Source organism: Diceros bicornis, chromosome 3, assembly GCF_020826845.1.
Source record: "Diceros bicornis minor isolate mBicDic1 chromosome 3, mDicBic1.mat.cur, whole genome shotgun sequence".
NCBI classification, from domain to species: domain Eukaryota; kingdom Metazoa; phylum Chordata; class Mammalia; order Perissodactyla; family Rhinocerotidae; genus Diceros; species Diceros bicornis.
Genome location: NC_080742.1, coordinates 76,154,508 through 76,168,365, shown reverse-complemented (window position 1 = coordinate 76,168,365; position 13,858 = coordinate 76,154,508). Strand labels below are relative to the sequence as shown.

The window sequence follows — 13,858 nt, the reverse complement described above, 5'->3', positions numbered from 1 at the left end:
TAGATATTTCATATAAGTAGAATCTACACTATTTGTTCTTTTGAGTCTAGCTTGTTTCACTTAGCATAATGTTTTCAAGATTCATTCATACTGTAGCATGTATCAGAACTTCATTCCTTTTTATGGCTGAATAATATTCCATTGTGTATATATACCACATTTTGTTTATCCATTCATCTGTTGATGGGACACCTGGGTTGTTTCTACCTTTCAGCTATTGTTAATAATGCTTCAGTAAACATTGGCATACAAGTATCTGTCTGAGTCCATGTTTTCAATTTTTTTGGGTATGTATCTAGGAATGGAATTGCTGGGCTGTATGGTCCTGCTGGGGTTTTAATTGGGATTGTGCTGAATTTGAAGGAAAATTTGGAGTGAATTGGTATCTTAATCTTAACAATATTGAGTCTTCTGATCCATGAACATGGTATATCTCTGTCTTACCTTGGGCTTCCATAACAAAATACCATAGACTGGGTGGCTTAAAAAACAGCAATTTATTTTCTCACAGTTCTGGAGGCTGGGAAGTTCAAGACCAATGTGCCAGCAAAGTAGATTTCATGCTGAGGCTTCTTCTTTCTTGACTTGTAGGCAGCCACCATCTTGCTGTGTACTCACATGACCTCTTTTGTGTGTGTGTGTGTGTGTGCAGAGAGAGAGAAATAAGCTCTCTGTGTCCCTTCTTATAAGGGCAGTAATCTCATCATGAGGGTCCCACTCTCATGATCTCACCTAAACCTAACTACCTCCCAAAGGTCCCATCTCCAAATACCATCCCATTGGGAGTTAGGGCTTGAACATATGAATGTTAGCAGGGTACAATTCAGTCTTCAGCACTCTCCTTATCTCAGTCTTGTTTAATTTTTCCTCAGTAATATTTTAGTGTTAAGTGTACTAACCACGCACACGTTTGTTAAATTTATTCCTTAGTATTTCATGGCTTTTTGATTCTATTGTAAATGCATTTTTTGGTTTCATTTCCCCTTCCTTGTTGTTTGTATATAGAAATACAAATGATTTTTGTCTATCGAGCTTGTCTCCTGCAATCTTGCTCAATTAACTTATTAATTTTAGTAGCTTTTTTTTTTGATAGATTCTTGAGATTTTCTACATAACCAATGAGGTTGTCTGTGAATAAAGGTAGTTTTGCTTCTTTCTTTCCTATCTGTTTGCATTGTATTTTATCCCCCCCCGACCACCACCTTGCTTTGCTGCACTGGCTGGGACCTACCTTACAATGTTGAATGGAACTGTTGTGAGTAGACATCCTTGCCTTCTCCACAGTCTTATACAGAAAGCATGCAATCTTTTACCACTAAGTATGATATTAGCTATAGGAGGTTTTATTTGCATTTTTATATTTGTGACTATTGTGATCAGTTTATTTGCCACACAGGCCTTTTCCTTACCCAGATTCTGTAATCAGTGATTATAGTAGCTTCAGGCCCTTTAACTCTGTTTCAATTAGAGAAGTTCTTATTTATCTCTTTTATATATTGAGCTACTGCATAATATTTTATTTTCCAGGTTCCATGGCTAAAAATGATTTAAAAATTACTGGCATAATGTTACGCTATTGACTTTTATCGAAGTTCAAAGCAGCCACTGAACCTCACTGATGAAAATACTATGTATTATGAAACTCAATTTTCCTTGAAGAAGGGCCCATAAGATAAATTCCTACTGGAATTTAGTACCAAGTATTAGTATACAAAAGTATTACAGATCTGCTCTTAGAATTAGTATACAAAAGTATTACAGATCTGCTCTATAAAGTAATGAGAATTGCTTAATCAATTATATTTCCATTTTTGCCTTAGTCTCATAGAAGCTCAGAGTTAAATTTTGTGCATAATCACAACAATGATTTTGATATTTGCATCATCTTTTCTGGTGCTTTGATATGTTTTGATTTATTTTAACAATCTTAATCTATGTCTTTTGTTGTAGACCAACTCAAATCCTATTAGAAAGGATTTAGAAGTATAAATAATTATTTATTTCTGAATTAATAAAAAAGCTATTTCATAAAAGGACCTACCTTTTAAATATTTAATTGGAATAAATACCTACCTTTAAGAGGCTTAATGGAAAGCTGTAAGTGGAAAGTCTATAGGCTTGGGAACACAGTCTTTATTGGCCTTGCAAGATAAGCTTCTAAAGAGAAACATTTGGAATGATGATCTTGTTGAAGTGAAGCTAAAATGCTTATGACTGAAACAAAACAAAACAAAAACCAGAGACCTGTTGTTTTCTCCAATGATCCAAGAGAAATAGTTGAATGTTCTGAAAATAACCTAATAATGAAACTCTAAATATTCACAATGCCTCAGATTTCTGAGTGAGGTAGTGAGAGAAAGTTGTGGGGTTACTGCAAGCTATTTCAATCTATCCCTGTGCTTGAGGAAATAGTTCATTCTTCTGTGATAACAATTCTAACAATATAAAAATTTAATTATAGGGGCCGGCCCGGTGGCGCAAATGGTTAAGTGCATGCACTCCGCTGCGGCGGCCTGGGGTTCGCCGGTTCCAATCCTGGGCGCGCACCGACACACCGCTTGGGAAGCCATACTGTGGTGGCATCCCATATAAAGTGGAGGAAGATGGGCACGGATGTTAGCCCAGGGCCAGTCTTCCTCAGCAAAAAAAGAGGAGGATTGGCAGATGTTAGCACAGGGCTGATCTTCCTCACACACACACACACAAATTAAATTATAGTAATTATTAGTTGATATTTTTATCACCTAATTTAATCGCATGTGAGTGTATTTGTGCATTTTAATGCTAATCATAGATGTCTTGACCTAAAAGGTATATAGAATTGAGAATTGTTTTATAAAGAATTGCATTCTCTACAACCCTAAATATTTAATTTTTTTATATGCAATTATTTAGGGGAAAAGAAGCATCACTTACTTTAAAAACATTCCTAAGTGTTTATATATTAGTATTAAAGTGTGCCTTTAATGTTTGAGAGTAACACTATGTGCCAAGTTCAATGCCAATTACTTTACCTGCATTATGTCATGTTTCTCACGATTCAAAACAATCCAATGGTAGCAATTACACTTATGACCATTTTACAGATGAGAAACAGCTTAGAGGTGTTTAGTAATTTGCCCAAGATCACACAGTTAGTAAAAGGCAGAACCAGGATTTATACCATAACTATCTTAATCAACGTCTCGATTGGAAGGTCTTTGGCTGTAACAGGAGCTTAAACAAACAAATGTCTTTTTTTCTCACATCAAGCATCTGAAGGTAAGGGATTCCTTGCATTGGCTTAGTTGCCCAATAATGCTATTTTATTCTCTGTTTCAACAAGTTGGCTTTTCATTTTCATACTTTTTGCTACATGGTTGCAAAATGCACAATGCACGTCCAGGCATCATATATTCAGGACAGGAAGAAGGGGGAAGTGGCAATGCCAGCCAGAACTATGTCACATGGGCATCTCTGTCTGCGAGAGAAGAAGGGAAAGTGAGCATTAGTGCTCCTAGCCCATTCCCTAGCTGGGGCCTGGGAATGGCTCTTTTGTTAGCCAAACGCCAGTGTCGGACACGATGAATGTTACATAATGCTGAAGTTGTCAGGTTAGCACCAGCGGAACTTGATTATGTATACATTTTAAAAGTGGTGTTTAAGATAGAGAGAATGAAGGAGAGTATTTCACTTCTCTTGGAAGTTTTAATGCAATTTTCCAGCAAGGTCTTTGAGATACTTTTCTCTGCCTCCTATCCCCCATTTTTGTAGTACTATATTACCTTTTCCAACATGCCCCTGGCATGGATACAGTAGTGTGTATCCTGTCAGCGTGTGAGGATGGCAAGAAAGAGGGACGGCAACCTGGACCCTGGTCTAGCTTATGGTTTAGTTGGGAGATGAGGCAAACGTGTTACAGTAGGAAGGTACAGACAGCATGACTGGAGGTGCAATAAAATTCATATTATAATATTATGCAAGTTGTAAAAAGGAGATAAGCTTGAATAATCATGCATTGTTAATAGAATTTAAGCTGGTAACCAAGAAGCAGAGTATTAATTTATTATTCTGCTTACCTCTAACTTAATAATCGGAATAGCCTAGAAGATAACAAAAAAGTAGGGGGCCAACTGGGTTAGGTTCACACGTTCCGATTCTACCGCCCAGGGTTCGTGGGTTTGGATCCTGGGCTTGGACCTACTCACGCTTGTCAAGCCATGCTGAGGTGGCATCCCACATAGAAGAGCTACAACTCTATGACTATGATACACCACTACGTACTGGGGCTTTGAGGAGAAAAAAGAAAAAAGAAGAAGATTGGCAACAAGTGTTAGAGCAAGGCCAATTATCCTCAAAAAAAAAAAAAAAAGCAAAAACCAAAACAAAATAGAACCAGTGATGGAAAGTTAAGAGTAATAAGGAAATCTCACTGAAATTAACAACTATTAGTAAAGTTATATATAGCTTTTCTTGGTTAATAAATCTAGTTAGTTTTAAATTACTTTGCCTTAAGAGCCTCAATATGATCTCTGCATTTAGGAAGGGTTAATATTATAAGGACAATGACCAAATGGCCATCTTCATGACTGGTACCTCTGGCAATTTTTGTAAGTGGGATATAGCTTTACGATTACATGGGGTCATTCATTCACTCATTCAAACAATCATATATTGATGCACAGTCTGTGGTAGGAAATACATCTAGCCCCAGAGCTACAGAAGCCATGGTTCTTATCCTCAGGACCTTGTGGTCTAGGAGGGACTTGGTCTTCCAATGCCCATTCAGCGTTCTCATTTTATGGACCTGTGGCTGGCCTTATCTAAATGCTAAAGCCAATTTGACTATTTTTGTGAAATGACTGGTCAAATCTGGCAAAAATACAAAATGAACAGTTAATCAGAACACGCAAACCACATGTATAAGCTGACACAAACCTACGTATGTTCCTGCCATCCAAGATAAAATGTAGAATTACTTACCTCAAGTGAAATTCTGCTCTTCCTTTCCAGGCATGCTAGGAACTCACTAGCTAATGCTGTTAAATTTGACAAAAAATTCTGGGAATTACTAAGCCAATTAAAAAATATGGTTTTATCGCCAGAAAAATGATTCATATAAGTACACCCAATAGAGGACCTAGCACATAATAGGTACATAATTAATAATTCAACAAGTGAAAATTGCTAAATGAAAGTAAATAAATCACCATTTCTCTGTAGAACTGTATTTTCCAAGAGTTAGTAGGAATTTTCTAACAAATTCTTCCACTTATAAAGAAGTAGACATTTTAGAAAAGTTATAGTTTGTGTTGGTTAATAAGTCTAGTTAAGTTCAAATTATTGTGCCTTAAGAGCTTCTATAGCAATTTTCCTGGAAATGCTTAAAGTGGTAAGTGAAAGCCTTCTCATGGTGTATCTAAATCCTCTGTTAAACTGACAAGTTGTTTTGATGTCCTTTGCACAAAATGACATAATGTCATTTCTCATGGACAGCAACGTGCTAGCTGGCAATTTTTTGCTTGCTGCAAGGTTTTGATGAAAGTGTTTTGTTATAGTAGCTTGGTATATATTCCTTGACTTTTAGCTTGAAATACTCAGTGCAGCTGTGCTAGTACTTCTTCAAAGAAGGGACTTGAGTGTCTTTAAGTTTGAACTCCCCCAAATTTTGAAAGCTCTATGCCAAGATGAGAGTGAACCATCCATTAACTTATTTTTCTACGGTATCATTTCCTTCAAATCGCAAGCCTATTTCCACGTGCTTGGTAATTTAAAAATTAGAATGGGTGCCCACTCACATGGGTAAAGAGAAGAAATCTATTTATTATAGGTGTCATAACTTGATAAGAAATCAATTCAATTCTTTGGCTGTTGGATGACTTATAAAAATCCTTTATCTGCCCAAGGTACAACATGTTGGAGATGCAACTGTACTCAAGACATACTCCAGGCCCTTAAAGAATTTAAAATTTAATATGCAGAAATTATGGTAGGGGCTGCCATAGGAGAAGGCACAGAGCTGGATGGTGCACAGCAGGAGAGCACCTGAGCCAATGAAGTGGGGAGGGTCAGGGAGACCTTGGGTGTCTGTGTTTTCCCATTTGTAAAATGGGGATAATGATACTACCTAACTCACAAGGTTGTTATGAGGATTAAATGAATTAACATTTATTAACAGGCTTAGAACAGTGCCTGGCAAAGCAAGTGCTATGTAAATGTTTGTTAAATAAATATTGTCATACAGATACATATGTGTTTGAGCACGATTAAATATTTGCTGTATGTCTTCTGTACTTTTCAGATATAACATATTTCTTTTGTACTTTTCCAAGTCAATGAAGATAATTCTAGTGACCTGAAGCTCCTGTAAAATGGTATTGAGAAATGGGTTCAACACTGATTGGGTATGATCTAATCTCATCTAGGGAAATTATTAATGTATATTATGTATACATGTGTGTATACTGATAATTTTTAACATTTTTCAAGAGTTCTGAGTCTACATAGCTTCTCAGAGTCTAGTACATTTATGATAATAGAAATAGTAATTATTATGAAGAAAAAAGTACAAAAAGTTGGAGCTTTAGTAACTTTAAGCGTCAGTTAACTTGTATAGTCATATTAAGGACATAACTACAAAAATTAATTCAACTGCAATAAAATATGAAAGAAAGATAGAAAATCTTCCTTTCCCTTTATTGCTAGAGCAGATTATGATAATAATAAATGAGACTTAAATTTTCTTTTATACCTTTAATCCTCACGAAAAAGGAAATGATATTTATGAAAAGGTAGCTAAAACATTCTAATAAGGAATCTTTCATTAATTCTGCTTCAATTACTAATAAACCCAAGTTGCAATTTTGCTCTTTGGACATTTAAAATATGTAGAAGACAAATATTTAGTTTGAGATCACAATAAAGTAATAAATTTGCTCTTTTTATTTTTATCCTCCTAACCAGTGCTGAAATTATTGATCACCACTAGATCCTGTGGTCAAAGGCTGAGCTGACTTTAGTGTGTGGATGTTGATCCAAAAGTTGTCTGCAGAAAGTCATTCTGTGACTAACTCAAGCTATTGAGCTTGGGACCTTATGGAAAAAGTCATAGCATAGCTTCATGTGGGTGGCAAGGAAATGGGAAGGTATATAAAATTGGCCATAATAATGCTGAAATCATTTCCTTGTGCTTCTTAAAACTCCCATTTGTGTCAGCAAACTCAGTACATTAAAAAAAAAAGCTCTTTTTTCTTTCTTTCTTTCTTTTTGTGTGTGTGTGTATGCATGTCTGTTGTGGAAGAGGAATTTGGTGGAAACCGTGGAAGGAAGATGGTTGGGAAAGAATTAACTAGATAAAATGAGGAGACATATGCAGGTACATAATATGTCATAGGAGCCAAGTAGTATATCAGCGTGAAAAATCTAAAATCATTTTCAGAGACCAAACAGGTTATAATTCTTACTCCTAAATGAAACAGTCACTTTAATAACAGAAATTTTCAATTTTAGCCTTATCTTTTCAAAGCTATAAGTTCATGAAAAAGAAACTTGATTCTATACTAATAGGATTCTTGGGTAGGATAATGACAGGCTATATTTTTTCTTATTCATACAGTATTTATTTGTCTTCCTTCTGTCAAACTCTGAGCTAACCACTTTTCCCAGGCTGCTTGGGGAGCTATAGAGAAAGGAACATACAAGACAGAAGAGACATGGAAGAAAGAACTATGGGAGATGGAGATGGCTCCTTCACATGGCAAACAAGATGAGAAAGGTCACCAGCAGGCAAAAGACCCTCATAGTCTCCAAGAAGGCAAAGCCCAAAATGGCATAGGAGAAGAGCTGCTGCTTCAGAGAAGGGAGGCATACCCAGTGATGAGGCTCCCGTACACAGTCTCACCTCGGCCCCAGAGCCAACCACTCTGACTGTGTCAGCCCCCAGCCTCAATGAACTTTGCTGCGGTGTCAATGTCCCTTGAAATGGTACTGGTTTGGAAGCTGCTACTAGGGATAAATGAGGTCAGAAGACATGGGGCTGCCAAACTGCTAAGGCACTCATCTGTCAGTGTCCGTTGTTTCGGTACCACTGCAGAGTGGTCAGCTCAGCAGCTGAAAGGTGATCCTGACCAGGGAGGGGATGGAGATGAACTTGGTGCAGGTATACATTTTCAGGGTGTGGAGGACCGTGGCAAGAGAGCTGCTCCCAGTGCAGAGAAGACAGAGAGGGACAATGACAGGCTATTTTAAGATTAACCATGATTTGATGTGCATGATCAGTTTCAGAGAAGAGAAATTGAGACATGAAACCTTTTTGGGAGGTTGTTGTAATAATTCAGGTATGAGTAATGACAGTCTAGATTGCATGGCCCACTGGGAATACAAGAAAGATATTAGGTCACGATCTGAAGAGCTAATGGCAAGGTTAAGAAGCTGGGGGTCTTCCAACAGGGAATGTCTATTAGTTTTTTGTACTATTTGGGAATATAAATAGTTAAGAGTAGTCACACCTAAAAATGTGATAATTGAAACTATAAAGCCTAGAGAGCCCTTTGTGAGGAAATGAAGGACACAGGTAAGAATTAAACTGTGGGTGGAAACTTTAAAGAAAAGAAGGCTGAAAAAAACCACTAGACTCAAGCAAATCCTGAAACCATTAGTGTTTGCCATCTGAAGAATGTCAAGAGAAAGCAGGTTGACTGCTGGGAATGGTCTCATTTGAATGAAACAAAAACACCTTTGTTACTATGAGGCTAAAAGGGAGATATACCAGCCTTGAAATTCATAACTGAAATAATCTTTTCCATTAGCTATTTACATATTTATTGTTGGTTTTCCCATTTAGAACATAAGCTCCATAAGAACAGATATCTTGTCTGTTTTGTTCATGGTTATATATCCAGCAGCTAGAAAAGGAATTGATAAATATTTGTTGAATGAATAAATGAGTAAACAGTTGCGCACTCTGATCTTTAGGGGGAGATAAAGTCTGCCCAACTCCAAGAACAAGGTTTGCCCAAGTCAAGAACAAAATGGGATCTTAAAGTAGCACTGTCCAATAGAGCCAGATGAAAATGGTCTATATACTGGCCACCGGCCACGTATAGCTGTTGAGCACTTGAAATGTGGCTAGTACAACTGAGGAACTGAATTTTAAATTTTAATTTTAATTAACAAACTTAAGTTTAAAGAGCCACATGTGGCTAGTGGCTACTGTGTTGGACAGCACAGGTGTGTAGAGAAACTTCACCAGTTAGGAAAACCCGCCTCCTCTGGGCAGATGTAATCTGTACCACAGCAGTAGCTTTGTCAGGGGCTAGAATCAGAGTGGTATTTGGGAAAAGATTCAAAGATTAGCTGCTGGAGCTGTGTTTATTAATTCTTAGCCCACAAGATGGGAGAAATCTGCCAAGCTCACATGAGGTCCAGGTGACTTCACCAGGGAAGGAGACCAGAGTGGTGTTTGGGGCCAAAGTCCTAGTTAGTATAAAGCTGTGTTTACTCTGAGGGTCTTTATGAACAGATCCATTAGGGAGCTAGCTGTGCATGGTAGAGACTTCTGTAGATGACTGGAAAGAATTCAAGATTTAGGGGTTTTGGTCACCTTTCTTTGTACCATGATAAACAATAATTGCATTTGATCCTAAAAGATGAGCTAGGCATGTATAATAAACTCATAACAAACCCTCAGACGTCCATGAGCTCACCATATGGAAAAGCAACATCTTTGAATATTCAAGTACTGCAGATAGTAAATATACTTATATATTTTAAAATATTTACTAAATTAAAGAAATATTTATCATACTTATTATAATTATCTAATTTATATTAGATTTTGGAATGCTCTCCCATGGCTTTTGATTTAGCAGATTTACCTGGTTTGTTATAGCTTGCTCAAGCATATATTAGAATTATTCTGATTTCCTTGAGCTTCCTGTGATGGGGTCATGGGAGGAGGAGGGAGTTGTTCAGGAGTGTGTTAAATTGGTCTCCTATTCAGAATTCACCCAGCAATAATACATGTCAATATCATGTCTTGAATTGTGTGTAGGAGCAGATGTTTGGCATGTTTCAGGCTACTTCTGGGAATAGTCTCTATTGAAGAAAGGAAATTATGCTTCAGATCCATTCACATAATTTATGAAAGTGAATAGGAATTTCTCACAAAGGAAGAATGCTGGACAGACTATTATATTTGCAGGATAAAGTGTGCTGTGTGCAAATTCCCAAAGTTGGCCAATACAGCAGAGGACAAAGAGATATTAATATATTCCTATGGAAGGAGATTAGTTCTCTAAAGAGCAAACACGCAAGAAAATAGAGGATTCCCTTAGGGTTTCCTGAAGACTTTGTTCACATCCTGAAGGCTAACCATTTGTTTTCATTGTTTTTATAAGAGAAATTCTTTTGCAAGAACCTAATTTGCACCACAGGAAAATGTTTTAATATCAGAATCTTGAGGTCGGAATGGACTTGCAAAGATTATCTAGTCCTACCACCTATCTTACACTTGAATTTATTTTGCAAAAGCCTTGCCAAAGATCTCCCAATCAGGGCTCCAACATCTCCTGGAGAGAGTGGTCAGTAGCTCCATCCTTGGAGGACTGAGCCATTCCATCCTTGGAGAACTTTGACACTGAGATACTCTTACAGAGTCTAATTCTGCTGCTTTGTGCCTTCCATTCATTTGTCCTAGTTGTAACTATTGGGGCCAAACAACACCACCTCCAATTCTTTCTCCTATTAAAATTCTTAGGATATTTGAACATGATTGTCAGCTCTCCAAAGCTAAATATGTCTGATTCCTTCAAGAATTTCTTGGATGTTGTTGATTTGATTGTATATCTCACGTCCCTCCTGAATGTACCCAGTTTGTTCATACTTAACACTGCAGTACTTCAAGGGTGGTCTGGGCTGCACAGAGACAAGTGGGGCTTCTGCTTCCTTTCATATAGGTTCTCTCCTCTCCCTCCTCTCCTCCTCCCCTTCCTCCTACTCTCTGCTCCCTCTTCTCTTCTTCTTTCTTTTTCCCTCCCCTTCTCTCTTTTCCTTTCCTCTCCCACTGATTCTATCTGCTTTATTCATTCATTCAACAAACATTCCATTTACTGTTGCTTCACCTTAACCTTTCTATGGACTAAAATCTCTAAGATTTAGTTGCATGGATTGCTACTAAGCCATTGCTACTGTCAATTCTGTACAAAAAAACTGTCCTTTTGGACTTAATCACCTCATTTTAAATTTATTTTTATTACTTTTCATCTTATTAGATTTAGCTCTTGTTTCTAACCTGTCAGCTTCTTTTTCAATCCTGATTCAGTCATCCAATATGGTCACCCTCCCTCCTACAAATTTTATGATGTCCTCTCTATATTCTCATCCAAGACTTTGAGTCAAATGTGGAAACAAATGGGACCCAGGAAAAAAAATCCTTCTATGATGCTGGAAACCTAGAACCAGATTGCTGTCGCTCCATTAATTAGCATCCTCTGGGTGAAGCTGTTGAAACTGTTTGTTACTAATCTGCCTTCCTATTCATGCACTCAGCTTCTACTTACTCCATTTTGTCTACAAGGATATGTTGAAAGATCTTCTAAAGGTCTCTCTGAAGGTGATGTGTGCTAGGTCTCTACATTTTCTATTATCTCAGGAATTATACCAAAGAGGGAAAGGGCATTTGACTGTTACTCTTTCATCCTAAAACTGTTGTGTCATCCTCTCTTTAGCATATTTCTTCTTAGGCGAGCAACATCCTTTCATTCCCTAGTAGACAAGTAAGGCTGAGAGAAGAATATTGGAAAAAGTTGAATATTCCAATAACTTTTAGAAATGGGAATGGCATTTTATGAGAGTGCAAAACAGAATAGCAAATGCTTTGACATATCAAGTGAGATCCCCTACTTTCTAATCAGCAGAGGACTTGAAATAATTGATGTTTTTATTAAAACAAATCAGAATCTCCAAATCACTGCTAATACTGTTTCTTAAGGGTTTTCTTACATCTTCCAAAGAACTGAAAATATTTGAAATCATCAAATACATCAATGTCATGAAACTTCAGGAAATTTATACATCTTTTGGTCAAAATAGATAAGGTGCACAAAGAATCCTTCAATAAAGATAAACTCTTGTGGAAAGGGTATGCAAATGAATCGGTTGGATATTACAGTGGTAGACAGAACTGAAGAATTACAAGACCAGTCTTTGTCTTTGTATGTGGGAAATAGGGGTTGCATTCGTTGTGCAACTAAACCTTTAAGACAGAATCAGTTAAAAAAATACTGTCCTTTATATTTATAGTAAAACAGGAACTAATTTCCTATACAGATAAATTGCTGCTTCCTCCACACTTAAGTTGACAGATATTGTCTATGACCAGTGTGACTATGTTTAAGATGCCATTATTAGGTGACTGGGTTTTATATTAAATTATATTCCACACGTGCAGTCATTTAAATTATGTAGATATTTTCGTTGAGTTTCATATCTTGTATTTCCTGTTCTGTAATTAGAAACATGAAAATTTAAGAACATCACAGTTTTAAAAACATTATCATGATAAATCTTTAATATATAACTGTAGAAAGGAATTTGATATGAGCCAGGACCAAAAGAGGTTTCCAAGGCACAAAAAAATATTTTTGGAAGCATAGATTTCTTTGATAGTTTGTGTGTGTTTTTGGTTCCAATACAGTGAGAAAATGAGAAAATCATGCATACTCATGTATTTTTCAATTTTAATTATGATTGCTATAGTTTGTCTCTATTTGGACCTTTAAAAAATGTCCTTGGGACTCCCTGACTTACACATCTTGTGTTTGTTTGTCCATCTGGCTTGAGTCCTAATTAGAAAACCAATGGTTTTTAGTCATCCCATTCATTAAAGGAGGGACTGGGTAGTCACAAGAAAGGAAAGAGTTAAAATAAAATTTTCATAGCTGGAAGTTTGCAAAAACTGCTATGATTTTATTTCAACATTTCATTAGAGCTTTAAATTCTTAGAATTTCTAGATGTTAAAATGAATATTATTTTATTTTCTTGTTATAATTAGCCTATGTGCATGGAGATACCAGAGACCATTTACTGAAGTTGTTAGAAATTCTGAGCTCCCAAATAAAAATATGAGGAGAAATTACCCTGTTCTATGTTGTGGTACAGAGTGAATGCATTTCCTATGGGTGAGCATTGGTATAAAGTTGAGGGAGGTGGTGTCTCCTCTTGCCTTCATCCAAGGTCCCTAGAGTAAAGGGAAATTGCAATTACCATCAACTTGATAAAACAATCAGATTATACAAAATCGGCTTTTTTTTTTTTTTGGCAACACTTTGCAAACTACAATTTAAAAATAAAGATGGAAAATAAAAACCTACTATGGCAAATCCTGGTAATTTGTGGGACTTTCACCATCCTCCTTTCCTCCCCAAATGTAGATCATGTTTTGTCTCCCTTAAAAGTCTCCCCCAATACTCCTCAAATCTCAGGATTGGAATTCATGTTTATGAAGAAACGACTATCTTGGTCTGACACCTTCCTGCTGATCACATTATATTCTCTTCTGACCTGATGAGTTCTATCAGTGGACTGATTTGTTCTCATCTCGTGGGTAACTGCTTTCAGTGGGAGGAGGCCCCTTCCAAGTTTAGAGAGTGGATGCTTTCAAACCAAGTTTGAGAGCTGTTTCATTAACAGCCTATGGAATTATATGGAGGATTATGATATTGGGCTATGTTATAGTTCTAAGTATGGGCTTCCAACCTGTGGGCTCTCTCAGCTTTGAGGCATCTGCACTTTGAGTCTCTCTTGCAGCTATCACATTGACTCGGTTAGTGTTTTTTAACCAGAATTGCAAATCATAATAATCTGGGAAGCAAGCCCAAA

General features: G+C 36.9%; 1 pseudogene; it reads right to left on the bottom strand.

Moving 5' to 3' along the window:
* Window positions 1-7,685: 7,685 nt before the first annotated feature.
* Window positions 7,686-8,145, bottom strand: LOC131396844 (ATP synthase F(0) complex subunit C2, mitochondrial-like; annotated as a pseudogene).
* Between the last annotated feature and the right edge of the window lie 5,713 nt (window positions 8,146-13,858).